The sequence below is a fragment of the Taeniopygia guttata genome, chromosome 4 (assembly GCF_048771995.1).
Source record: "Taeniopygia guttata chromosome 4, bTaeGut7.mat, whole genome shotgun sequence".
Taxonomy (NCBI): Eukaryota; Metazoa; Chordata; class Aves; order Passeriformes; family Estrildidae; genus Taeniopygia; species Taeniopygia guttata.
Window position 1 is genome coordinate 71,320,214 of NC_133028.1, and position 27,907 is coordinate 71,348,120.

The following is a 27,907-nucleotide window of genomic DNA, read 5'->3' on the forward strand; positions in this document are numbered from 1 at the left end:
TGGAATTAAAGGATTATCTCACCTAGAGAGCTAATTGGAATGCTGGATCGATGGCTGAGATTTGAAGTTCAGGCCACAGGTGAGATGATTTGTCTTGCCTGTAGATATTGGTTCACGTGAACCCTACGCAATGCAATGACTCACCAGAAAATAATAATTTACTCCCAATGCATGCCTGTGTCAAGAGGCCTCATTTTTAGTTCATCAAAGCAATTCAAGGGTATATTGAATTTATTTAGGAAATTATTAGAGCTTTATAAGCAAACATTTACACTCCCTTGCTATGGAAACCACTAGCTATTTCTGGATATTTTATAACTTTAAAGACTGTGTGCACAGCAACATCTTCTCACCCACTTCCTCAGCCTTTTGAGGTGAATGTATTCAAATAAACACTGTTCCATGGGTCTGAAAGTAGATTTTGCCCTTAATTGTAATAGTTGTAAGATACATGGCATTGCCTCTTTTAAGCCAACATGTCATTTAAACTGCATACCTATGTTACTAATTTTAAATATATACCTGACAACTAAACTGAATTTTCATTGTTTTAATATTTTTTCAAAGTTTTTATTGAGTTTAAAATCAGTCTGTGTGCTAAAATTTGTAAGTAAGTCTAAAAATATAATAGTTGATGATCTAATTTTTGGGAAAACGCTGTTCTTTGAGCAATGAAGGCAAAACCAGAAAAAACTCAGCATTCCTAAGAGTTTCAACTCCCACAAAGTAAACTTAAAAGATGTATCTATCAATTAAAAGGAAGAATCAAATTAAAAGAGACAATAGGCATTGTTTATCATGCCTGTAGCTCTGAGGCCATCCAAACAATTTTTCCCCTCAGCGTCTGAAACCGAACAAAAAAAAATCAATTTATTTTCTGAGGAATCAATGTTATCAGTTATATTTTAATAACAGCGACTCACAACTTAAAGGGGCATAACAAGAGATATCCTTAGCTCTTTATCTTTACTGTAGAAAAACACAGCATAGAAGTTGAGCTGATGTTGAAAATATAGAGTCAGGCCTGAATATTTACATAGGTAAAGTTGTAGGCATTGAAGACACCTAAATAAGTTTTCAGGTACTGTTAAATGTACCATCTGTGCTAGGTACAACCAACAGGATTGCCAGTGTTGTAATTCAGCTTTAGAGTCAAAAATAAAGTCCTACTTTAGAAATTTTAATCTTTAGTGTGAATTTTATTGAGTTTTTTACACCTCTAATATAGCAACAGAGAGAAAAATGGTAACAGAAAGTAAGATCAGGACTATAAACTACAAAATATGACAGAATGAATTCATATAAAGCTATTGCAGGAAGAAAATTGATTTTTTTCCCTTTTTATTTTAATTTGTTTTATTTTATGCTGACACTTGAAACAGATAAGAAAATCCAGGGAAAAAACAGAATGAAGAAATCTCTTTTGCCTATTTTATTAGACAATGGGTATATTATGATCTGTTCAAAAAAATGTCTCAAATTTTCATTTTACTTCTCAAGAAGAAATGTATCAAAAATAAAATAAATATAGATGGTAAAAGTAAACAAATATTTGTTTTTGTAATATGAGTTTAATTTACATTATATAATAACTAAACTAGCCATTACACAAATGTAGGAAAAATAACAGTATTCAAGGACAGCAAAAGTAAAGATTGTCAATGCCATGAGCTTTACACATTTATGAAATACCACTATTGGTTTTGGGTCATAAAAACGATAGCTTCACTTGCAAAAGAGCAATGAATCATATATAGTAGGCTTGGGAAAAAAAAAAAAAAAAAAAGAGCTTACATCTACACTTTATTATTAACCAGAAAAGTTATTGCATTATCTTGAAAACCAACACTCCATCTGGAAGCTCCTCCATGGCTGAAGGAGCTCTGGAGACGTGCTTCAGTGGAAGGAATTCATTTATCTGAAAGCATCACACCTAATGTACGAGGCACTAAGCTTTGATTTCATGGTCTCATGCAGGCTGCACAAATATCTCTCAGTACAGCTTTTAAGAAATGACAGTCAGGAAGGGATGAACAGGAGCTAGATATCCTGTAATTTCAGAAGCTTACTGCCCGTATTTTAAGTCACTCAGTTGTCTGGAAGTTTTCCTCTTGATAGGATTAAATCCTTATTCTAAATAACAACATATTGATAGCCTTGAATATTTACCTCAGAGTTGCCTTTGGTGAAGAGTGAATTTCATTTCCTTCAAGACACAGGCAGCACTTGGATGGTCTAAAATCTACATATTTAAATCTGTGCATGAATGAAGAGAGACATGTTTGAAGTTAACAGTTGAACAGTTTTTTAAAAAAGTCAAATTAATTTGAGTCTAAGGCATATATCATATTGATTGGCACTGAAGGCATAACTGAACTGAGAAAGGAGTTATTATCTGTATGATCTCTGAGAGTGTACAAGATAATACTTTCACCCAGCTCCCTCCCAAACACTGATCTTAAGTTTTAGTGTTTTGTCAGACTTTGGATGACTTTTCAGAAGACCAAGAAAAGCTCCCTTTTGACACATTTCAGGCAAACATATAGAAAATAACTTCTCATAAATCTTACAGTACACTGACTTCCCTGTCTCTTCCACCAGAGACAAAGAATTAATCTATATAGAAAATGAAGGTAACTAGAATGGGCTTATCCAAACAGCTAAACTTTGAAAAATTGCATGTACCCAAAAAAAAAAAAATTAAAAATGTGAAGTGTTGCTGTACAGCACTTTGCCGTATTTATTTAGTGTGGATGCTACACAAATATAGCACAATAAAGGCATGCAGAAGCAATTCAGAACCAAAATCACTGCTGTGGGATTGGCATGGTTCCAGTTCAGGATAAACAGATCCATACTCTATACCTCTTTTGTTCAAACAAATGAAGGAGGTCATTAGTTCTTTGTGTGGAACAGTTACTAAAGTGGATAAAGTGTGCATTTAGTGCCTGTCTAACTAAAATTAAATGAGATACCAAAGTTATTCCTATATCCTTTTTCTAGAAATAAAAGCTAGATAGTTTCCAGGAATAATATATAGCCAAAATAATACATTGCTAAAGCCTTGCTGTTGAAAGATGCTGTAAAGAATCTGTTGGTGACAAAGCAATTGCTGGGGACATCACTGGCACAGATCCAGTGTTCACCAGCCTGGTGATATATCCTTCTTAAATCTGTACCACACTCAGAAGAATGTTGCTATAATAATAAAATGTGATTTTTAGCAGTCTGGGAAAGAGGTTGAATTTGAATCTGTGGTCTTTATCTTGCTTCCATATCTGCATTTTTCCTCAGAGTTGAAAGGGATGAATCTTACTGCTTTGCCTTGCTGGAGATCAAATTCCATGTGGAGCTTAGGATAAGTTCTGTAGAGTATACAAAAATACTGAAGCATAGAGTTCAAGGTTGTTATCTATTATCTCTCTAATTATTTTGCTCAGAAAAGTAAAACTAACCAAATTTCAACAAATGAAATTTCCTGTTAAAAAAATCCTATTAAATTAGTCAGTTAATTGTGACTGTAATATTTTAAATGTTTCCTGTCAAATATGCTGAAAGGTGTTTTTCTGGTCTTTTCATGGCTTCTCTTTGGACTTTATTTTAAGAGAAACATAGTCATTGTTGCAGTTATATTTGGAAAACATCATCTTCACTGGAGTTGGAAAGTCACAAATGGGCGACAACTGGTTCTATCAAAAGATTATATCTGTTTTCCTGCTACTAAAATTGTGATTTAATACCTCAGTCTGTCTGACTTGACTGAATTTAGTTAAAGATGGGCAGTAGATTTTAGTCAAATGCACACCCTTCCTACCAAGGATTTGTTGTCATAAATTCTTCTCTGTTTTTTCTATAAACATATGGTTATATCCTGCAATGTGTTGACTGTCACTTGGAATCGACATCTTTATAGGTTGTGTCAGCCATAAGATTTCTGAAAACTAGTGTTTCAGCTTTTATTAACATCACACAGGAGCACTGAAAATGTGTATAGGGAAAAGTATTGCATGAAAAATGTTTCAGTGTGAAAATTTAGGTATAAAAAGTGTTCAATCCTACAAGGAACATTTACTAAGAAAAGTTAATAGGTATAGTAAATCTTCTAAATGAAAAAAAAAAAATAAAAAAAAGCAAACCACAAAGCCAAAAAAGTAAAACACTCTATGCCCTAAAATGCTATTGATTTTGTATAAATCTAATGATTTCTTAATTTAAGGCAAGACTATACTTTCACATGTCAGACTAACAGAACAAAGTGGCAAATACATGCTTGAACTAATGAATTATTGAAAAAAAAAAACAAAATTCTTGGTTTTAAAGGCATTAAATATATATTAGAATGAAAAGTTTGATATAGATCATCTTTGTCATTGCTTTCCTTTTTCTTTAATAATACCATGAAGTTTAATTTTATTTTCTAGTAAATACAGAGAATGACACAAGCCTAATAGATGGATTATGTCTCCTGTAAACGTTGTCAGATACATTTCAGAAGTAGAAAATAGAATTTTTTTTTAATAATATTTGCTGATATATTATCATACTGTGATTTATATATTATATGAAGGCAAATAAGTAAATAATGGGAGACAGGGAATCTAAGATTACTTAATACACTAAAAATCTGTGAAATGAAATAAACACAAGTGTATTGAAATCCTATTATGCAAGTACAAGTCATCCATTTACTATTATTTCATTACTTTAAATAATATAAGATATTGGGACAATTGTCTCCAACCATGTGAGAACTGAGAGCAGAATAACAAAAAAAAAAAAAAAAAAGGAAAGAAAACAAACAAAAGAAAGTTGCCCATAATTTTAAAAAGGGAAATTAAAAGCTAGGAAGCAGAAATCAATGTTCCAGCTCTCTCAGTGTACATAATTATCAAAGTTAATTAATTATAATTAACTTTCATTTATATTGAATCGCTATTATTATTGTTATTTAATAATAATAATCATAATACATATTCTTTGATTCAAATTAGCATAATGCTCATATGTGAATAAACTCAAGTGGGCAAGAGAGAAAATGCCAAGGGGAATTGTAAAGTTTCATTATTTTCTTTCCAAAGATAGGCATTATATTTCAAACTTTGGCACTTTGCAAGATTCTAGCATGTTCATTTGCTTTGCATTATTTTTGACAGCAAATATCAGTCCTGTACTTGCTAGCCTTTTAAATATAAAATACTGCTTTATAATCTCTGTTGTGAGGCCTCTTACAGCTGAAATAACTTAATAAACACTCACTTGTAGATACTAGTTTAATTACTAGAATATATGGTTTGTGTTTTATCACACAATGCATGTGACAGTGAACCAAAATAATAAGCATTGAATTTAGACATCTTCCCCTTCACCACTGTAATGGAGACATGGCAGAATCAACCAAGTTTCCTATAATTTCTGCTTTTTAAGTACCATCAAAGGCACCTCAGCCTAAACTGGGTTTGGGAATAGCCTTAATGTAAGAGCTTACAGAAGTAACCTGTGTGGTAAACAAGAGTGCTGTGAAAGAGGAGCTCATCTCTTACATTTGGAAGAGAATCCACTAATTTCCCTGCTGAATTAATCAGAAGTGTCTCTTCATCTTACCTTGAGCTATTTTTCAGTCTTGGCTTAGTCTCATGTTTTGTTTAGTGTGTGACTTGCCAGCCAGCATGGTGTGAAAACGTTTAGAGTAACACTGCAAACATTTTACCAAAGTTTTTTGGTTTTTTTTTTCCTTTGGAGCAATTGTTCACTGCAATTCTTTCTGCAGCCTTTCTGCCCACCTCTGGAATAGTTCCTGTTTCCGTGTCACTTGGAGTCCAAAATCTCTTTGTGCTGACATATGTACAAGAGTAGCAGTGATGAAAAGCCCCAGTGGTTGTGGACAGGATTATACATGTCATTAGAGTTTCTGCTAATTTTTTTTTTTTTTTTTTTTTAAGATTAGGTGTTACTTATGTTACCTGAATACTGCATCATGCTTTCTGGAATCATTGAATTGGGTCTCAGATAAATGCTATCATTTGTGTAATAAAAAGGGCCCAGAAAGTAACATCTATGTAATTTGAATGGAAATGCTCAAAGGAGAAAGCCTTGAGTTAGTTTAGGACAGCTGCCATTATATTGCACTGTGGAAAAAATAAGAAATGTCATTTCCCTGGGAGCTATTGAAGGGCCCTTAGCTCTCATCATAGGTGGGAGTTGGGGATGATGTAAGTGCTACATTCAGTAAGGTAAGGATTCAAAACCATGATTTTGGTAACAAGAAAGTAGAGTGCATTTCAGTAAAATTCGAGCTAGACAATTTCTGTGAGTCTGCAAAGTAGGTTTAGCGCAATAGCTATTAGATTAATCTGTGAACCATCTGGTAGCTCATTCTTTCAGGTTCCACTGATCCAAGGCAAAGCCCAGGGTCAGTGTTATGATTATGGTTAGGGGTGAGCAGACTAAAACAGGAACACTATCCAGACATGATTGAACCTTGTCTTAACCTTATCTAGAGAGGGGAATAGAATGTCTAAACCAGACCCTGTGGCATGGCATGGACACTGTTCTAAGGAAACATACTCCTGAACATATTTAGTGTAGTATTCTTTACATTTCTCAGGGAGATAAGAAATTGTGCTTTTCTTCTGTATTCAATTCCACTTTGATGTTAAAAGTGTTCAAGTTTGTTAGAATAGATGGAGTGTGAGTAGGTGTAACAGCTCAGAAACCATCAGATTGGTCGGTGTGTGAATTCCAAATCCTATTGGAAAAAATTATGCTTTAATTCTTTCTCTGTTACCAAAAGGGAACAATCAACTGGCACTATGGACCCCAAATTATCATCGTCACTAGTTTCCTAGGGGCACAAATGAGTTTCTCAGTCTTGGGCAGATTTTAGGCCTGCTCCTTGTCTATCTTTTTGGAGGGCTCCCTGCCACATCCAAAGCATGTGGAGTGTTCAGAAATGCTGGGAGCTGTGAAAGGGGCAGAGGGGCTGAGTGCCAGGCACAGCCCTGACCAGTGAATCAGCAGGGCACATGGCAGGCTCCAGCCAGCACTCCTGCACTTGCCACATTGACTGCAGGAAATCTTAATCACAGGCTTTCTATGCTGTCCTATCACCATGTTCTATGGCAAGGAGAGGCCCAGGAGCCACCCACCAAAGGAAATGCATCCTGTCTGTCAAGTGCTTTCAGCTCTCCTCAGGGCACTTATCACTGACTGTGAAAGAGGACCCCATACAATGGCATATGACTTAAGAGGATTTCTCTGAGCTTCAGACTGGAATGAAGGGTTCTGCTCCTTTGATGAGGCTTTGAACCTGCAACTTTATGCAGTGCAAAGCCTGTACTAGCACCCTCACCTCCTCCCCATGCCAGGAGTGTGCTTCAGGGAGAGATAATCCACGTTCTCATTCCATGAATTTAAAACTAAGGGGGCTTGCAGCAAGCATTAAGCTTTATCTTAGGTAGTCAATACTAAAGGAGCATCCATATGTCACTCTGGTTTCAACAGTAGATAAGGCACTCAGCTGCATTCTTTAATGCAAATCCCTCTAAAACCTTATATGCTATTAGTAGTCTGCTAGTTATTTGATGAAAGAGAAAATTAACTTTTCAAAGAGCTAGGCAAAAAATAGAACCAAGTCTATTACGCCAACCAATCCAATATTCTGCACAATGAGATAGTGTTTCTTTCTACTCATTATGCCTAGCAAAAGCAATCAACAGAAGCCTGAAATGATAATTGTACAAAAATGCAATCTGATTAAAAGTAGAGATCGGCAGGTATTGGAAATAACCCACCTATCTCTCAAAGAAAATGCAAAGTCTCTGTGCTGCAAGGATGGGATTGTTTTAGCTTGGCATTGCAGGCCTGGTTTTCCTTCTAGATAAATTTGTCCTGTGTTAAGACAACTGTGCTCATAATGGACATGTGTCAGTTTAATACTGAATTAAGAAACATAAGAATTAAAGCCATAATATTCATCCAATTCAAATACTAGTATGTGCATTGTTGTTGTGATCTCTTTGCCACTTATTTTGCCCCAAAGCATTCAAGAAGCTACAGTAAAACAGAACCTAATTCTGTCTGGGTCACACCAAGGTTAATTAGAGCATATGAAAATGGTACTGGACTTGTCCATAAATTCTGAAGCAACAGATATCAACCATAAAATAACTACATAACACAAAACTGTGACATTCAGGAACCTAAATTATATTTGCATTAAGTAAACAGAAAAAAGATATTTTAGATACTGTTATTTGAGATTCTGGTGAATTGGAAACTGTCAGGAAGATGATCCTTTAAGAATAAATTGGAATAGATGGGAAAAGATAAGTGTGAGACACTTGTGTGTATTTTTTCATATACCCACAAGCAGGTTGGGGACTCAGCATGTTCAATATTAATTTGATAAATACCAGCTCCTTTTTCAGAACATGATGCATTGAATCTGCTGAATATAGGGAGGGATGAAGGGGAAAATTATCAGAGGGAAAAAAACTGGAGCGTAGCTCTACAATGTACCCAACTCCCATGTTGCATAATGCAAGATGATTTATGTGCACTCCATATAAACTGCAATGCATCTCTCTTTCAGCACACTAACAGAATTTGGAATTATTTTTAAGTTCATATCTTTTTTAATTCCTAGTTCATCCTCTCTGTTTCCTGTAAAGCAAACATTTCTGTTCTTGGACTCCTGCTGCCTTATCCCCACATTGCACAGGGAGTAAATTCCAGTTTGCTCCCAAAGGAGGGGGAGAGTCCTGAGCAGAGGGACTTCATGGAGGCAGCTGAGTTCTACACCTATTGTCCAGATGCAGGAGAAAACTGACACTGCTGATGTGCAGAATGGATAGAAACCAGTTCACCTCTTTGCTGTGTCATCTCTGCAGGGCTAGGGAGCTGACCTGATTTAATACTGGCAGCAGAGAGCAGATACCTGTTTGAAAATATTTGTCTGAGAGGGGAGGCAGCATTAGCTCACTGCAGAATATACCACCTGAGCTGTAATATAAGCAAGACAACTGTGACCATGAGTGTGTGATTGCTTTTTTGTAAGCAAGGAGTGTGTAATGGAAAGTATTCAGCTGAATCTCAGCTTCAGGAAAGCAGAAACTCAAAGTGAAGGTGTTTCTGTTAAAGAAAAGAAGAAAAACTGGAAAATGCTGCTTAAGAAGGCAAAGGGACTGAACTGCTTATTTTAAAAAAAGAAAAAGGACAATTTTCATTTTCTATCTTATATTTTGGACAAAGTGATGTGGAAGGTACAAATACCATGAGACTTCTCACTAGAAGTTATTTTAAGTGTTATTAGAAACGTTATTTATCTCAAATGAGACAAAACTGTCCATAATTACTCGGATACAGGAAGGCTTCTGTAATATATAAGCTGCTAATAATTTCCATGAAGCCACAACACTTAATAATATTTATGCAAAGAGATTGGTCGAGGAAAGTTGTGAACATAACTATAGTGGCAATCAACAGTAGAAATATTCCACAGCAAACCACACCAACACTAAACCAGCTGGAAGAACAGGCATAAAATCTAGATAAAGATGACAAAATTGGATGAAAAGCTACAGATGACAGGAAAAATAGACAAAGCCATTGTTTTCAGACAGCCTTGGGGCAAGTAGAAACTTACCTGTGCAGACACTCACATAGTTAACATACCTAAGGTGGCACAATAAGTGCTGGTTTTGAGGTACAGCTTTCTACCATCCCCACCTAAATGCTTCCCATCACAAAATCAGCCAAAGTAACAAAGGTTGTAATCATGAGAGGGGCTCTACAGGGTCAGACTAAGGGTCTGCCAGTGGAACAACCTGATTTTCTGCCTGTGACAGAATAAGGAAATGACAGTGATGCTATTGAGAAGGGATACACAAGTCATGCAACTACCTATGCTGAAAGGAGATGCTTCTTTTGATCTGTTTTGAGCTGATCTCCTGACAACAGTTCCTTTATTTTGAGATTTGGAATGCAGCAGTTCTGACTTCACTTTATCCACTTTATTCGCCGAGCCTTTCAGAGGAAATGGCTGCTCTGCCTATGGAAAGGAAATCAGCTGGTGACAAACAGTCCAAGTGGCATTGCCAGGCTTGCTCTACACACCCAGCATTTCTGCTTTGCTGTGTGAAGGAAGTGGTATAGCCTGAGAAATTTCAGGTTTCCTTGGGTTCTGACTCATCCCTGTTGCCCCAGTCATGCCCATCTCAACATTTTCTCACGCAGTCACTGCTAATCTTCTTCAGCTTTTATTCCAAGTCTGTTCTGATAAACATGATTATTAAAAAAAGTAATTTATTTGTGTTTCTACACATTTAAATTTTTCAACAGGCACACTAAAATTACTTTCTAACATTAGTATTTACTGCTGTCCATTGAAATTTGCTCTTTGGAGCAGCTTCTTAAAACTGACATAAATACAAAATATGGGAATTAGACATAGGAGAGAGACGATAACAGAGTAGGAAAGGGATGCCAGTGGTACAAAATAAATGCTGTTCCTTACAAAACTGCAGGAACTAAGGAATGTTTCCCATAAATATTTATTGAGGACCAAAATTTTGCAGTATTTCTGCCACGAGGCACCAGTATTCTAAAAGCAGCGTAGAAGGAGAACACTTCTATGCATTTTTCTGCCTTCCTCTTTCAGACTGTACTACTCACTATGACATCCATTTGCTGCATTACATTTAATTTACATATTTGACTGCTTCATCTGCATGAACCTCAATTATCCATCTTCTTTGTGATGACTTGCCTCATTCCAATTCTTCTAAGGAACTATAATTTTAAGACAGAAATAAATGGAGAAAAAAAAAAAAGCACATTAAGGTTCTAGGGTCCCAAATGGCAGACTAATCCTGATTTGACATCCAGAATTGACTATAATCTTACACAGGCTGTAATTTTAAGATTGTACAGTTTGTGGCTTTTTGGCCCTTGGAGGTGAGGATTTTTGTGTCACAGTAAGTAAGACAGAGTCCTCTATATGCTTCAATATGTCTGTGTTTGGTACTGAGATATTTACTATTCTACTCTCAGTACATTGTCACACCTACCTTCCCACTTGTACCAGATGCCTTGAGACAAACAGACATGCAAGGAGGTAGAAAACTTATTGCAAAGTAGTTGGGACATTTCCAAAAAAGATACAAACTTTACAGGCTGAAAAACTGTACAAATTTTTTGTGACTTTCCCCTCCAAATATTTTGCTGAATAAACCCCCCCCAGATTTAATATGTGTATTTTAATTTGTATACATTTTATATGACTTATAGCTCTCTTTCGATGTGGCATCTGCTGAAATAAACCAGCAGTAATTAGTCTACCTGCTTTTTAAAATTTAAAATAATGGAGGAAAGAAATATCAGAATTTTGTTAGAGAAAAAATTATTCAATGCTAAGAGCATAGAGCAGACCACAGAACAGCCCAAAGAAGAGCCTGCTGGCAGCTAATGCAAAAAAAAAAAAAAAAGAAATTTTAAGTCACCTATTCTTATGCAAGATGCTGTGCCCCATTACATGACACACGAGAAGTGGGAAAGTGGATAAATGAGCAATTAAACATCTACCTAAGTAATCCCATTCCACATTTATCTTTATAAATGGATAGAAGTACAAAACACATAGTTCAAATTTTCATGCACAATGTTCTAGCCAACCCTCCTTGCACTCTTGAATTTTAATCATTCCAATTTTCAGTGTGTGTCCTCAAGTAGACAGATTCTAAATCCATTACGTGTTTTGTTAAAATAAACATTTTCCAAGTTGTCACTGGATGCTTCAGGAAAATATACTGTGTTATACTTTTCTTTTTTTCTGTAGAAAACTGAAGGATTCAACTTCTTACAGAGAGTTGCATTTTAATGTCACAGTGGTAGCCAGCTGACAGCAAGGTCACAAACAGCCATTCCAACTTGCCAGTCCAGTTGCCAGCTGCAGCAGGTTTGTCTTTCATGGGATTAATGTTCTACAATCACTTCTACCCAAAGCAGGTAATAGAAAAGGCTTTTTTGGGGTTTTTTTAACGATTATTTTGGCAACGTGGATTCCTATCCTGGTTTTATCAGGCTTGTATGCTATAAATATTTCACTTTTGTATAACACAGCCAGGATTAAGTGAGAGTAAAATAAGTTTCTATGGCATTAAATCACAAATGGCCTTTGCTGGAAAAGCTGTGTAAACATTTCTGCAGAAATGTTTCCAGTGTAGGAATGGCACAGAACAATGCATGGATTAATATGTTGTGTACTATACTTCTTGCCAAAGAAGTTGGGGAAAGGTGATAAAAAAGGTAAACTTGGTTGCTTTTCTGGTTGTAGGTCTGATTTACTCAGGTTAAAAGGTATGTTAAGATCTTCAGGCCACTTTGAAAAAACATTGCTTCAGGATTGCTGTAAAAGTGTACTTTATTTAGGCAGCATCCTGTACAATGAAAAAATATCAGACAATCTGGCTGTGTAGGCTGAATATTCTAAAAAATCTTGATTGCACTGTCTCTTCACTGACCACTCAAAGTAGAAAATAGCTTTTCTGCAAAATCTTATTTTGAATACTTGGGAAAAAAATTAAATCTGGTGAATCATATAGTCTTAGCAATTACTGTCAAAGTCCTGTCATTTTGAAATATTAGAGATGTAAAATACTTGCTTAAATTTAAAAATAAAATACTAGAAATTGACAATAAAGAAAAAAGGGATTTCAAAGTAGGTCCTATGAAAACAAATAAAAAGAATACAATTGCAAGAACAATAACTGGGTTTTCTACCTTCTGTCTCTGCTATGAGGACATCCTTAGAGGTTTAAAGACACACTGACTCAGTCTCAAGGGGAAATCAAGGTGAAAAGATGAGTATTTACAGGCTAAAGGTGTAATTTCATCCTCCAGTTGCATGGTTTAGAGAGAGGAAGAGACCTGGGAGGACAGAGCAGGTGATATACAAGCTGTGGGTTTTACAGTTAGTCTGTCATCATGAACTTTCTATTTTTTACTCCAGCAATATATGTGCTCCTGAAATCCATCTACACAATATTGTTCAGCTTCAGCTAGTCTGCTTCAGAATAGGTGATCATTACAAATAATAGGCATTAAACCTTTTGGTTTATTATTTTCCTTTTCTTTTCCAGATCACTTTTGACTTTTTTTTTTTTTATTCTGCAGTTCATTACAATGTAAAGTTGAATTCTGGTTTCCTTGCACTGTTGTAGATTTGAATTAGTAACATAAAATAATTTGAGTTTACAGGAAAAATCTGCAGATGAGTTTAGCTACTAAGATCAGAGCTACAAATGTACTGAGAGAAGCTTCTACAGATACGACAAGATTTAAGTCAATAAAACAGCTTGACACACAGTGACTGTGGGAGAATAAAACCAAGGACATTTTTGTATCCCAGTGAACCCTATCATGGCAGTAGGAAAATCCTGAAAAAGCAAACAAGACCAGACACTAGCTAAGTCAAACTGGGAAGCCTCAGGCCACCTTATCCAGTGGCAGTCAGCTACTGCGCTGCACCATGACAAGCAGTAAGGCTGTCAGTCTTCTTGATGTGGTGCTGAAAATAGCCACTCATGCAAAAACTGAATGTCCAAAGATCAGTCAGTGTGATAAGAATTTGAGAACCTAAAATTATTTGGAAATACGCCAACGGGTATCAGTGCCACTCACATGAATGCATTTGTTATCTAGCGCTGACAGATCAGGAATACACAGGGTAGAGGACCTAGGGCACTCTGCCATGTCCTGAAAGTGAATTGAATCACAGGGAGAAGCACAGAAATTGCTGATAAAATATGTCTTAATGATGAAAAACCCGTGTGAAGGAGCACCTGTGTGGTCAGATATTCTTTGTTGTATAAACATTCGTCACCACGGTCACAAATCATTTCTAGAAGAGAAGAAATGAAGAGGGAATTGAGGACGGTACTTTTGTATTTTCTGTCAAGACAGAGGTGTTTCACAGGAGAAGGAAATAAGGATGTGAGGACTTCATCCTACTTCCTTGATGCCTTGTGAAGGCTGACCTAGAACAGAGGCTAGACAGAGTTGAAGAATAAAGTAGGGATTTATTAAAAGGCCTCAATGGACACATCTTAGGCAGCACAAAAGCCCAGCCAGGGCTACACTCAAGATGAAACCAAAATGGTCACAAAAATGGACAACTGCTCACAGGGTCTCTCACTTTTGCAAGTTTTGGTTCATTTTCATATTGGAGTTAATTGTCCAATTATAGCTTTAGATTATGATGTCCCATCCTGCTTGTTTTCTCTCTGCAGCCCACATTGTTTGTGCTCCTGGGTCTGAGATCTGGATCATTCGTCCTTGGTGCCCAGATAGAGAAGGAAATATTTTGTCTCCCTACTCTGTGCAGAGAGTTCACCATCCCCTAATATGAAACTCAGAACTACACACTAATGCAGCACAGAATCTGAAAAAGATAAAAGCCAAAACCTGTGGCATCATCCTGTGTCAGTGTTGCCCCTGAAGAACTTCCAGTGTTCACTGAGATCATGGACAAGCTCTGCTGAAGACTGACCCTTCTTTGATTCCTATGAACAGTTTCCACCATTTATTTTAAAATAATAAAAATAAATGTTTTTGGTAACAAAACTGATGTTGTTAAGACTGAAAGAGGTACAGCTAGGCCAGAAAATGCAAAATGTTATCTTAGATTGATGCAAGTGGTTGTGTGGTTAATGCAAGGTTTTGTGTTTACTTTCCAGGCCTGCCCCACTCTGGTGTATTATATTTTCTGGTTCTTCATCGGTACATGCAACAGATCTGTTGTTGTGATGGAGGCAGGTGTCTTGATATAGGAATTCTAATTTTTATCTGTTTTCTGATTAGATTTTTTAAGAAGGCATTCTTTATGATAGTGTGTCTTTTAAATTACTATATCTATTGTATATAGTTACAAGTGATGGTTATAAAAGGAAAGTTATATTTCATGAAGTAACAGTTGTTTGACATTAATTTGAGATTTTTTTCTTTTGCTATGAGTGATCTGTAATGAAAATTGGAAATTATAATCTCATTTTCCCAAAGTATATGATTTATGAAAGTAGATCTGCAAGGTTCCAACTAATAGTTTATGGGGTATGATCAATTATTTACTCAGCTTTCTATTTACCTTGAATGTTTCATTGCATTTTCATAAACTGCTATCTACTAATTCTCCTGGCTGTAATTGGTACCTTCATTTTTAATGATCTAAAATTAGTTGCATAGATCTAAAATGGACCTAAAAGAGCTCTTCACTGCTTTTATCTTTGCACACTCTCAGATATAATATCTCATTATTAAAATGGCAATCTAATTTTTTGATTAAACACAGATGGAATGCTATACTGGGAAATGGAAGTTGATAAAATATGGAATAAATTGATAAACCTCCATGTAAGGTAGGGCACTGGGTGCTCATTCACTCATTTTCAGCTGGATTTGGTGCATTGCAGTGACAATACTTGTGAATATTTCTTGAGTTACTGAAAATTAAACTGCAGTGAAAGGTGTCCTTAATAAGACTCTGCTCATAAGAATATTGAATTTGTGTTAAAAGGAGGAATGAATCTATAATAGGAGAAAATTATTTGAACAAGCTACAAGCTGAAACTTCATATGTGCTTGTTAAATTACTTCTCAAACTTGGCAAGAAAAATTTTAGTTCCTCATTTTAACTTATTTTACATGAAATCCTCAGGAATATACATATTTGAAATATAAGATCTTTACTTTTTAAACACATTTGATCTTTAAATTATAAGAAACTGAAATAGTAGAAAAGGATTCAATTTTTATGAAAAATGAACAAGAGAAGTAAATGCAAGAGAAGAGTGGCAAATGCAACATATATAACTATAAAATGTCTTTAAATTGGAAGATAATCATTGTATGTCCATATTGAGATATCCCAACAACTAATTTGACTAAAATACTGAGTATCATGTGTTCTTTTCTCATAACCATGCCATGTATATATGCTTCTTAAATGAATTTCAATAGTTTATCATGAACATTTATGATGACAATCTTCACAGTTCCTTAGAAATGTGAAACACTGAAAAACAATGTTTCAATATACTGAATTTCCTTATCACAAAAAAATGATTATGTTTTAATTAACTATGGTATCAAGACAAAATCCCTTTGCAAGTGTATATTATATTAAAGTTGATCAACTCAGGAAAGCCTTTTGGTTCATAACTTAGGGTTCTACTTCCTGCCTTGCTGCAGAGCCCACGATAGGAAGAGAGGCTGAAGATGCTGAAAGAGTTGAAATATACACAGAGTGATGTAAAGTTCTAAGACAGATCTACATCCATTAGCTACAGTGAGTTGTAAACCTCCTCACTGCAACTCTACTGGGGTTTCATGACAGAAATTCAAATGATGAAAAAGACAGCTTTTCAGACAGTAATGTTTACTGAACCTGCTGGAGGAACTCAGTTTACTTTTGCATCATTTATGTATTTCAAAATGAAGAATATATCTTCAAATGATAATCTCAAAAGACAGGAGGTTTTTTTGGTTAATTTTATTTTTAATTAAAAAATATAAATGCCATTACAGATGGGAGAATATGGCCTTTGAATTATGAATGTCAAGCCAGACGTGACAACTAATTACATTAACCTAAGCTCTCTATAAATATATTTAAATCAAGAAATAAATAAAAACATGCTTTCCTTTACTGAATATCAAGATTAAAGGATGCTGTGTCTCAGCTAAAACATCAAAGCCTTGAAAGAGTTTGGAGAAGAAATGGTGTGCTAATTCATATTGAAAGCAAAAGTATTCCTAAGGGAGACTATTCTAAACCATATGTCCTTGACATAAACTGGCAATAAAAGACAAAACTACTGCTGAGAATTTCTGTGTGAGAATTGTAGCTGAAACGTTTCTTCCTTTTCAAACAATTTGACCTCATTGGAGATATTACACACCCTTGTTTTGAGGTTCATATAATCTGTTGAATTGAGCTTGGCACCATTCATAGCCTTAGAAGAAATGGAATACATTTGGAAGTAAGCTATAGCAATAAGATTATAGTGCTGCTAACTGAGGTGGAACCATCAGCAGAGTTCACTCGGAGTTTATTTGGTGCCTATCAAAATGCAGGATTTGGGACCATTGCACTAGGTTCCCAGATGGGCCACGTGTTTTGTGGTCTGTTATGTGCAGATGTGGCATTTAGGGACACAGTTTGGTTTTAAGTTTGGCAGTGAGGTTTATGGTTGGACTCAGTGATCTTAAAAATCTTTTCTAAGCCAAATGATTCTATGATTACATACACATCTTATCTCCATGTCACAGACAGGCAACCTCCAGTACTCAGTACTAGGATGGCTATTTGAAAGGTACAAATGTTTTGGGGTCTTTTCCAGGCTTTGAAAGAGATACAAGGCATGCTTTAGCCATGATGCTTCTCCCAGTGTTTCTGCTGGATGTACCCATGACAGTGAAAGGGTTTTAGGGTTAAAAGGAAAATTAAGCTTAGCAGGCCCTGAAAAAAAATAAATACCCTAAGTACATGAAGGCCTTGTACCTTGCTAGAACCGCACCTGTGTATCTAATACATGATAAATGATATAATTGTTAGATGTGACGATTGTTTAGGAATTAAATATAATTACTGTTTAATCCTAAGAATAGTCATGAGAAACTGTGATCAGGGGCCTAAGAAAGATCACGAGAAACTCATGTATACAATGTCAATGTATACAATAGAACAATATAAGTTTAATAATTAATACGTCAGTTATATAATGATAAAATATAAAATACATTCAGCTCGAAAGCCGTGTCAGAGTCAGATTTGGGTCTGTACCCCTGATTCCCAGAACTCTCAATAAAAGCACCTGCATATAATCATATCCCATGATTATGTTTGTCCTCCAGTATACAGTAAAGAGTGCCTCAATTTCTTCTTGGTGCTACAGTGCAAGAAATCCTTTTCTAGGGAATGCTTGCTGCTCTCTGTGAAAAACTGCACCTAGAAAATAACATGCAATAAATAAGTAAACAAAAAGATATATGAAATAAATATTTCTGCCAAAAGCTACAGAGCTGTAAATGGTAGGAGTTTGACAGTTGAAGCTGCATCACACAGTTAAACTACCACGTTTCTCCTCTAAGTTATTTCCTCTTTATGTGTCTTCTAAGTTTATTACAACACTTATTACCAATATTAACTCTTCAGGATTGAGTTTGAACTAAAATTTTGGCCATATGCATTGCAGGTGAAGGAGACGACAAATGGTAGATTTAAATAATAGATTTAGATAATTTCTAATTTCTGTGGGAAAAGGTCAGAATAATTCTATACTTTACAATATGTTTGCATTTTATTGTAATGGAAATCAAGGTTAAATCCTCATCATTGTACTATTTCTGCTGTAAACACTTGAAATCACTGAGTAAAATACAAAATCTTAATTGTTTCAGGGACTTAAAGACAATTTTTCTTCCCACCCCATTAGAGAAATTCCATGACCAGTTTTGTTTATACTCTCACTTTCACCCACTGAAGCTTGAATTAATTTTTGTGCAGTAGAATAACTTGGAGGGAATCAGTTCATTCCTTCTCTCTTAGTAATCAGCCCATAGCCCTTCAAAGGGGGCTCATCTCAGAAATGAGATGAATACTGGAACTCAAACATACAGGCAGTAGCCACGAGGTCTCTCTGTCTAGTCAGCATTGATTTTAGAAGAAAATGGCAGTTTTAGCTTTATTTTGCCTGGAGTTGATCCTGATGGGCATTCCTTGACAGTATCTATCATACTGACCTCTTTAGAGCATGTAAGTGTTCCTTAGCTTAATTTGTAACAATTCAAGGATGGAATAATCTGAAATATCATCTTTTTTTTTCTGATTTTCAGTAGTTCTGTTCAGTAAATGAGCTATAAGAGTATGTCATATTTGTTTACAATTTACAAATTATCAATTTGCATATATTTAGGAAAGTGTACAATTGGAGAACTGTAAAAGAAGTTGCTGAATGATTAAGACATCTAATTTTTTATTTAATTTTTAAAAATTAATTTAAAATTAATTAATTTTTAAAATTAATTCTAAAATTAAGAATTTCCCACTGAGCCCATGTGCTTACTGGTTCCAAATCCCTCCTTTGCAGACAGGTATACAGTAAATGTATTATGGAAGAAATGAAATAAATAAAAAACCCCTTCCCCAGATTCTCCTCTCCTATATCTCCTTTAAGATTCCATTTAAAAAAATGGTGCTATGGAAGTCTTGTAGCATTTCTCAAATGCTACAAGACTCCTATGCCACAATGATACAGAAATATATATATACATTGTCTCTCAAGTCATTACATTTCAGATGAGAAAATTGCTAAGTAAATGGATGTGTTATTCCCATACAATTTTGATGTTTGGACCATATTCACTGGGCTAAAATCCCTCTTTCTCAGATCAGCTCTCTAATACTTTATCTGAGGATTTGTAGGGAAGCCACTGTGTCTCAAGTAAGCTATGATATTTAATTTTTAGACAAAAAGTTTAGGAATTTGTTATTCTTAAAAAAAAAAAAAAAAGAAAGAAGGAAAAGCAGAACAATTTACTAACAATTTCTTTTTTTTCTACAGGGAAAATCTTAGTATTAACTTTAACAATGTGAGTGCTGGGAACTGAGCTCTGGAATGTGGATTGTTCAGAGTTGGCACTAGTTCCCTTTGTGTCTCTGGAAGACCTGTTCCCAAGAATTACAATTATGTGTAAGTGATATTATTTCCCAGTTAATAACTCTAACATAAACATTAACAAACACTTTAAAATATTTGGCATGGTTGAAACCCCTAAGCTCTCCCTGAATATTTTATTGTTTGCTTGAAAGCAAGGATAATTTCATAGATTCTAAATTCTGCAATGAGCCTTAAGGATTGAGGAAGCCAAACACTTGAAAGGTTACTTCAATTTTTTCCTGGGCACCATTTAATTGATGTCCATTTTTCATATGAACATATTTTTACCAGTGATAGGCATCTGTAATTTAGTAGTTACAGGTACTAATTAGAATTTTAATATCTGAGGACTGCCATACCAAGCTGGCTATGGAAGACTCTCATGAAGTAGTGAGAAAAAATGCTGGTGCATTTTCTGTTTGTTCAGTGCTATTTAGTGGTATACTTATGTTGTTAGGGATGTTTTTTTTTCTTGTTTGTTGTTGTTTTGGAATGATTTTGTTTTGCTTTGCTTTCTTTCATTACTAGAACTTCTTTTTAGCATTTTTAAAATATTGGTTTATTATTTTACAAAACTATATTTCAAAGGAAATAAGATCTATTACTATTCCTTTTAGAAAGGGCTAATATAATTTTCTTTGTAGCTTGAAATCTATGTTAATATTACAGTAACTTTCAGCATATCAATTAAAAAAACATAATTCCCTTTACTACTGCACAGTCTTACACTTTCAACTGTTCCCAACTGTAAATTGAAGCCCAATGAAATCTAATTGCCTGGTATGCAACCTGAGAGACATTTAAAGAGAAATTAGAAACTCTAATTATATGCTAACTTTCTTTCATTTATGTTACGTTTGCAAATTTAACTCCCCATACCTTTAATTTTCTGTCTACTGCTTTAATTTTGGCTTTTCATTATTAGCAGCGCTAAACTATCTCTAGTTGCATCAATATAATCTTATATTTTCCTAAATGAGCACAGATCAGTTTGTGCTCCCTGATGTTTGTGTTCCAGCCAGAAGTCTCAGAAGTGGTTCATTGCATTGCATTAGAGAGAACTTTTGCACAAAAAGATCAATTAAAATGACCCAAGTTTTAACAGAACATGAAGGGACATACTCTTTTTTAGTGTAGGAGTGAAGTAAGGGATTTTACCCACAAAACCTCACTGGCTCACTCGTGTTTTAGCTGTTTTTACAGCTCAGAGTGCTATTTTTTTGCAGTTTACCACATGCTGCAGAGGGTGTTGACGACAGACAGTCCCTTATTCTACTTGCATTTAGACTTATTTAATTTTCCCATTATTTTACCAATATTTTAAACATAGAGTGAGATGTACGGTGAGCTTTTATTTTTTAATTAGAATTTCAGTGTTGTTTCCCAAGTATGGGAAATAGATTTGAATATTTAGTATCTTCAGTTTTAATATTTTTAATATCTCCAGCATGTGTGTGTATATATATATATATATTTTTAATTTATGTATATAAGTGTGTGTGTTGACTTCTACAGAGTGCTCAGAGCACTAAGTTAAAGCACCTTAAATTTGTAAGGTCAAAATATAAGAACATGAAACTGTTCTGTGTCTAAAAGCAGACTACAGCACATGCTTATGAAAGAATAAACAGGGAAATTTAGTTCACTAAGCTATAGATAGCTCCCCAAGTTTAGCAGCCTTTTTTATATTTCACAGCATCCTAGACTTCCAGAATCATTTAGGTTGGAAAATACCTCTAAGATCATCGAGTCAAGCAATTAACTCAGCATTGACAAGCTCACCACTGAACCACGTCCTCAAGTGCCACGTCTACACATCTTTGGAATACTTCTGGGGTGGTGACCCCACCACTTGCCTGGGCAGCCTGTTCCAATGCTTGGCAACAAAAAATTTTTTCTAATAACTAATCAAAACCTGCCCTGGAACAACTTATTTGTTACTGCTGAGAAGAGAACAATTCCCAGCTGGTTACAGCCTCTTTTCAGGGAGTTGTAGAGTGTGATGAGTTCTCCCCTGAGCCTTCTTTACTCCAGGTTAAACATCCCCAGCTCCCTTGGCTGCTCTTCATAAAAAAGACTTTTTCTCTAGTCCCTTCACCTGCCTTATCACTCATCTTTGAGTTTTTAATTTTTTTTTCCTTCTGGTGAGGAAAGGTTTATATCATTCACACTTAATAAGAGAAAAGTAGTAACTTTCTTCAACCTCTGTAAATTTTAAATCACCAGAAAATCCTAGGCAAGGATGTACAAGGTTAATTGTAAGCTCTTTGAAGGCCTGCTAATGTTGAAGATAATGTCAGCAAATTTATCCTACCTTAATTCTGAGTTTCTTTCATTTTTACATTCATTGTAATGTTATGCATTACTCTTGAATTCTTGCAGTCTGACTTGTATATAGTTGGTTTTTTTCCCTTTTAAAAATATTTGGCTTTTTTCTGTACACTGTGAATGGTTTAATGCTGAAAGGAAAAGCATTACCAAGCCAAATGCCCATACTTATGTATATAAAAATATATAGAAAATGATTAAGTAGTCATTATGTGTGCACAGAGGCCTATACATGTTTCTTTTCCTCTCTGTTTTTCATGACCCTGAAATTTGTTTCTACATGAAGATGAAATGTCTTGGGCTTTTTATAAGGTTTATAAGATAGAGGAAATACGTAGAAAAAGTATTGTTTTAGGACTAAAATTTGGTTATGCCCCATGATATTAATGGAAATACACTAACAGAAAGTAATGCTTTATTTTTAAAAATATTTATAAATACTTAAATCTATAAATTTAAAAGATATACTTCAAAGTTTTTTTGTTTCAAAATTACATTCCTTCTATTCCACACATGAAGTGTTAAAATAAGATTTCAAATTCTACTCTTTTGTGCTCATACAGGTTTTTCAAAAATAATTGTTTACATGACTGAGTGCTAGAAAGTTTGCTTGATTGTTCTCCATTATATCAGCTGGTCTAATAAAAGATATTGCCTCTGCCAACAAACCTCATTTCTTCCTTCTGAAACTGCTTTAGAAACTTCTCTGCTTGCTTGAAAAATATCAGAGAAATGATGATTATCCAGTAACCACTCACCTAAAAATGATGCACCTAAAGCTAGAAAATGCATCACACATGAAATTTACTGTAAGTTCATATCAATGATGGAATAACTTTGCATCATTTAACATCCTAACCATCCATATGGTTTTTTCAGCATAGTGATAGGAACTAAAGTATTTATCAGTAAAAATACATGCTAAATTATTAAGAGACCCACTTTGACCACTAAAATTAGAACCAGTTGTACATTAAATGGAATGCCTTAGAAAATAACAATAGACTTGATTTGATTTCTACTTAGGTGTATATTAGGTGTCAATTACCAGTAAATAGTGTGCTAATAAAAACTTAATTATATTAATGTTGGAAGACTAATTGTGCACAGGCTATATGATATGAAATATAATTTCAAAGGAGCACTAAGGTTTTTACTCAGAATTATTGATAGTTTTGGATAATAAGTGAAAAGGACAAAATCTTATAGTGAAAACAAAATCAAAGTTGTGAAATCTGCATTTTGTAGGCTGAGAGCAAAGCCTAGCCAAGGTGAAGTAATTTAATTTTCAGTAGGATCTGACTTTCATATTTTAAATTTGATTCTGCAGACTTGTTTATTGAGTAAATAACCATCTCTAAGGATATTGCATCTCTGTGCTGATATATATTTATATGATATTACTAGACCTAGAACTCTGGGACAAACCTGGAAAAGAATTTAGACGTGTCTAACTTCTAGACATTTTGTACTACTAGCAAATTAATTTCTGAAATCTGAGAAGTAACACACAAATGAGAAATGGTGTTGAGTTGGGATCTGTAAATGTGTCCTTGTCTTAGGTTGCAAGATGTGGCTGGGGGTGTTTATTCTATTCCCATCTGTTAGGGATGTTACCTTCTGTCAAGTGGGCCTCCTGTTAGAACCAGATGTGGCAGTTGCCTTTTGTTAATTGTGCATTTTGATTTATCTCATCCACAACCAATCCTCCCTCTGGGAATTATATTCTGTCAATGGCACATTGAGTGTCCCTGCATGGCTGATAAAATTCCATCATCCCACTGGGAGATGCTGCACCCAGTGGGAGGAGCTAAACATTCCTACCTGGAGATAACCTGAGATTTGGAACACCACAGCAGCCTTTTCCCACTGGGTTCCCAGAGGAAGACCAGGCCCATCTACACCACTATTGGATTTTCAGAGGAAAACTCCACCCTTCTACAAGATCCCTGCTCCAACAGAACCACATCTGTCACTGCAGGAGCACTGCAGCCACCATTTAATGGGACTGCTGCCACCACCCTGACCCACAGGGTGTCAGGTCATATTCTGACTCTGTCAGTATTGTTTTGTATCACTGCTTTTTTATTTTATTTTTTTTTCCTAATAAAGAACTGTTATTACTGCTTCCATACCTTTACCTGAGAGCCCCTTGATTTTCAAAATTATAATAATTGGAGGGAAGGGGTTTACATTCTCCATTTCAAGGGAGGCTCCTGCCTTCCTTAGCAGAAACCTGTCTTTTCAAACCAAGACAGACCTGAAAATAAAGGAATGGCAGCAGACATTCTCTCTAACCAACAGCGAAAAATTGGCACAAAAAGTTGTTCAAGGGCAGATTTCACATTCACTGCAAGGAATGGCAGCTCGCACACAGAGCTGAAACCACCTGGCTCAGGGCCTTAGCCCAGCCTGTCCCACAGCACCCTGCAGCCACAGCTACTCCACTCCTGCCCAAACATCATCCTTGGAAGACAGAACAGGGACTTGTGGTCCCAGTCTGCGTCAAATTTGAATTTGAGTCATTCTGAGTCAGATTCAAAATCCTTCTTTTGCCTTCTTATAAGGTTTGTTACATATCTTAAGTTCTGGCTAATCATTCCAAGTGTCTGCTGTAATCAGCAGAGTTCTAATCAGTATCACTAAGATAATTACTTGCATCCTGAAGCAGACATCTAAAAGAAGCTAAATTAATTGCATCTTGAAAGTGGCTATTTTTTACCATTTCACCATAAATGAAATACAAAATTACTACCTTAGTGTCCATAATATATTTTATAGAATCCTAAAGTTAGCTGAGATTACTTGTATAAGTTTTACTGTGAAACTAAAAACCATATTTTTAGACGTGCTTTGAAACTGATTTTAGTAACAGCCCAAGTAAGTTTTATTAATTCCTCTTGTGGACCTTGCAAGCCTTCATTTGCCTTTTTTTTTTTTTTGGGGGGGGGAGGTTTTTTTATCATTATCAAAACCTAATTTCAAAGTTAAATGAGATTTCTTATATGAGAATGAGACTAGCTCTGAACAGATTATAATAGCTCAGCTCGTGTTGCAATTACACCAATTCTACAACTCCTGGTATGAAACTCTCAGCTTTGTCCACTGGGGCCTCCACAGAAGAGTGGAGAATCAAAGAATGATTCTTAGGTGTGCTGTGTTTGAGTTTACAGTGATCCATGCACCAGCCTGATATGGTCTGATATTATCATCAAGCACCATCTCCCTTTTGCTTCCACTGGAGAACTTTGGTGTGCTTTGCTACCTGTTCCCACCCTTTTGGCAGGCTCTGTAAATGCCTTCTCAGAGGCAAATGAGTTCATCTGGGATTCTTTCTGCTCTTCATTATACACAGGTTTCCATTTAATTTTTGTGTCAATTAAGCCAGATTTCTCAACAAATGCCTGTGCTGCTGTGATTTTTTTTTTTTTTTCAAATAGAGGGCCTTGGGCTTTTTGATCTCTGAAAACCCTATGTTGGAATGCATGGCAAAGTATTAAGGTACACAGAGACTCACCTCAGCACAGTACATTTACATAAATTATAATATGGTTTCATGGTCGTGTAGTGTTTAAAGATTAAATGCTGACTCCTAGATTCCTCTGATGGGCTTCTTATGGAAAAAAAAATCCATTTCCTTAAGAAAAAAAAGACGGTGTTTTCCTACTTTCATTTTATTTACTTTGTACCTTTCCAAAAGCTCATTACTGAGTGAGCAAAGTCCTTTCCTGTTTTGAAGTGCTAAACACTGACATATAATAAATTATTAGACCTAATTCTTGAAACGCAAAGATGCTGTAGTGGCCAGCTGTTATTTCTTGAAGTCATGAGTTTGTTTATTCTGGGTTAAAATTATCAGAAAAAATATAATTTTATAATGGTAATGTGATCTCTGTGTATGCTTTTTAATTTCATTTGCATAACTGAATGCTCCCTTTTGTGGGTAAGTCAGGGCATAAGAGCCTGACATCGCTTTCACATATTCATACTGACTTCTCCAGTTACTTGTGAACACTTCTGTAATAATACTTAATATGTTATTAGGTAAATAAAAAGCACTTTAAAATAATAATCAGTATTGAAATTCACACCAGCCAACATATTTCTTCTGCCAAGATATTTTTTTTTCTTAAAAGGTAAAATATTTGTTGTACAAATGAAAAAAAGAAAATCCAAACACAGCTCCTTGGTCTCAAATATATCTTCTTCTAGAGTGATTACTAATGCTCATTTTTGGAATGTTTTAAATAACCTTCTCAAGAAAATAAAAAATAAGTGGATTAATTTATTCTGGGATAAAAAGACAAAAGACTCGGGAATCTGTTTGGAAGCCACTTTAGCCTGTTCCTTTTTTCTGCTGCTGTGTGTTGCAAGAGAGGAGTAGCAACTGAAAGTGAGAATATTTGCTTTGCAGTTTCATACCAGTAATGTGCCGTATCAACTGCAAGTTCAGACACAGAAGATTATTTTGAGTTGATAACTATATGCTCTGTTGTCCAGGTCCTTTTTTTAGGAGCTTCATAGTATGTGTGAGATTTTTCTTTTTTTTTTCCTTTTTTTTTTTTTTTGCACCAGAGTATACTAAATCTAAGTCACCTCCTGAACTGTTCACAAACTTAGCAGCTAAGAAACTCTCAGACTATTCCTTCACTTCTGCTCTGTTAGCCTAGAAACAAAGACAATATAAAAACTCAAATAGATAAGTATATGGTGAGAGACAGTTATAGAAGGGATGACAGGAAAGTAATGTGCAGAGGGGCTTTCAAGTCTCCAGCTATACTGAAAACAAATATGAAATATCTTAGGTTCGTTGACCTGGAGAAGCTTTTGAAAGGCTTTTGTGTTTGTCATAAGAATCTCAGGGTTAGATTTTTGTTCTCCTTGTATATTGAAAACAAATACACATATAAGAATGATTCCTTTTTTTAATATTGTAATTTTTTATCTGGTTAAATGTATAAAAATAGTAAGATACTGCTGCCTATTCTGTGATTAAGGCTGAGTACAACATATATAGCAGCACAGGCTTGCGATAGACTCTAAAAGGGTAAGTCTGATGAACTGTTTCAAGTTTTTCTTGTTTTACATGACCTTGGACATGTCCTTCAATTTCAATAATTAAAAAACCTGTGGGTAATACAGTATTCTTCCACACTTAGCTTCTCAATTAAACTTTAGTATTCTTAACATCTGGAAAGATTAAGAAAAAATTAAGCATGAAATGAAATGATCCTATGAGACTTATACTAGACAAAGTTAAAATCAGGAAAAAAAAAAAAGAACAATACATATGTGTCAAGCAATTTATATTAAGCATAGATGTTTTTTGCAACTTGAAATATGCAACAATCCTGGCCACTATCTATCACTTTCTCACTCTTTCAAAAAGCAATCAATAAGAAACCCATAAACAGACAGTAGTTGTACATATAGACAGATTTTAACAGTAAGATTAAATTCAGGTCAAGGGTACACTCCACCTCTGGGTTTTAAAGTAACTGCAGTTTGTTCATATAACTAATGTAAGAATGGAATAACAAAAATTTTCATAATACCTAGCAAAGGTAAAATAAGATGAGCTTCAGCCTCTTAATGATCTTCTGCACAGCAGAATTTCATAGTGCAAGCAGTTCCTGTCTGAGTGTTGCAGAACTTCAGAAGATATGACGTGTCCTGTGAGATTGTCCTTGGCCCTGGTAATTAATGCAGTTTCCTCTTCAGCCCTTCATCTTTTTTGGTCACAGTCATTTGTTGCTCTTGGGTTACAGGAGGGGAGCTGTGTGATGTTTGTTGATCTGGGCCCTATGTGTGGTTTTATAGAGTGTGTACCCTGGCAATGTTCTATCCAGGCTCCAAGAGAATTGGAC

General features: G+C 35.2%; 1 long non-coding RNA gene across 1 annotated transcript; it reads left to right on the top strand.

Annotated features, from left to right (window-relative positions):
* Positions 1–11,840: 11,840 nt before the first annotated feature.
* Positions 11,841–21,843, top strand: LOC140683874 (uncharacterized). Its single transcript, XR_012055448.1, has 3 exons — positions 11,841–12,003; positions 19,617–19,745; positions 21,409–21,843. It is a non-coding gene; the product is annotated as an uncharacterized lncRNA (long non-coding RNA).
* Positions 21,844–27,907: the final 6,064 nt, after the last annotated feature.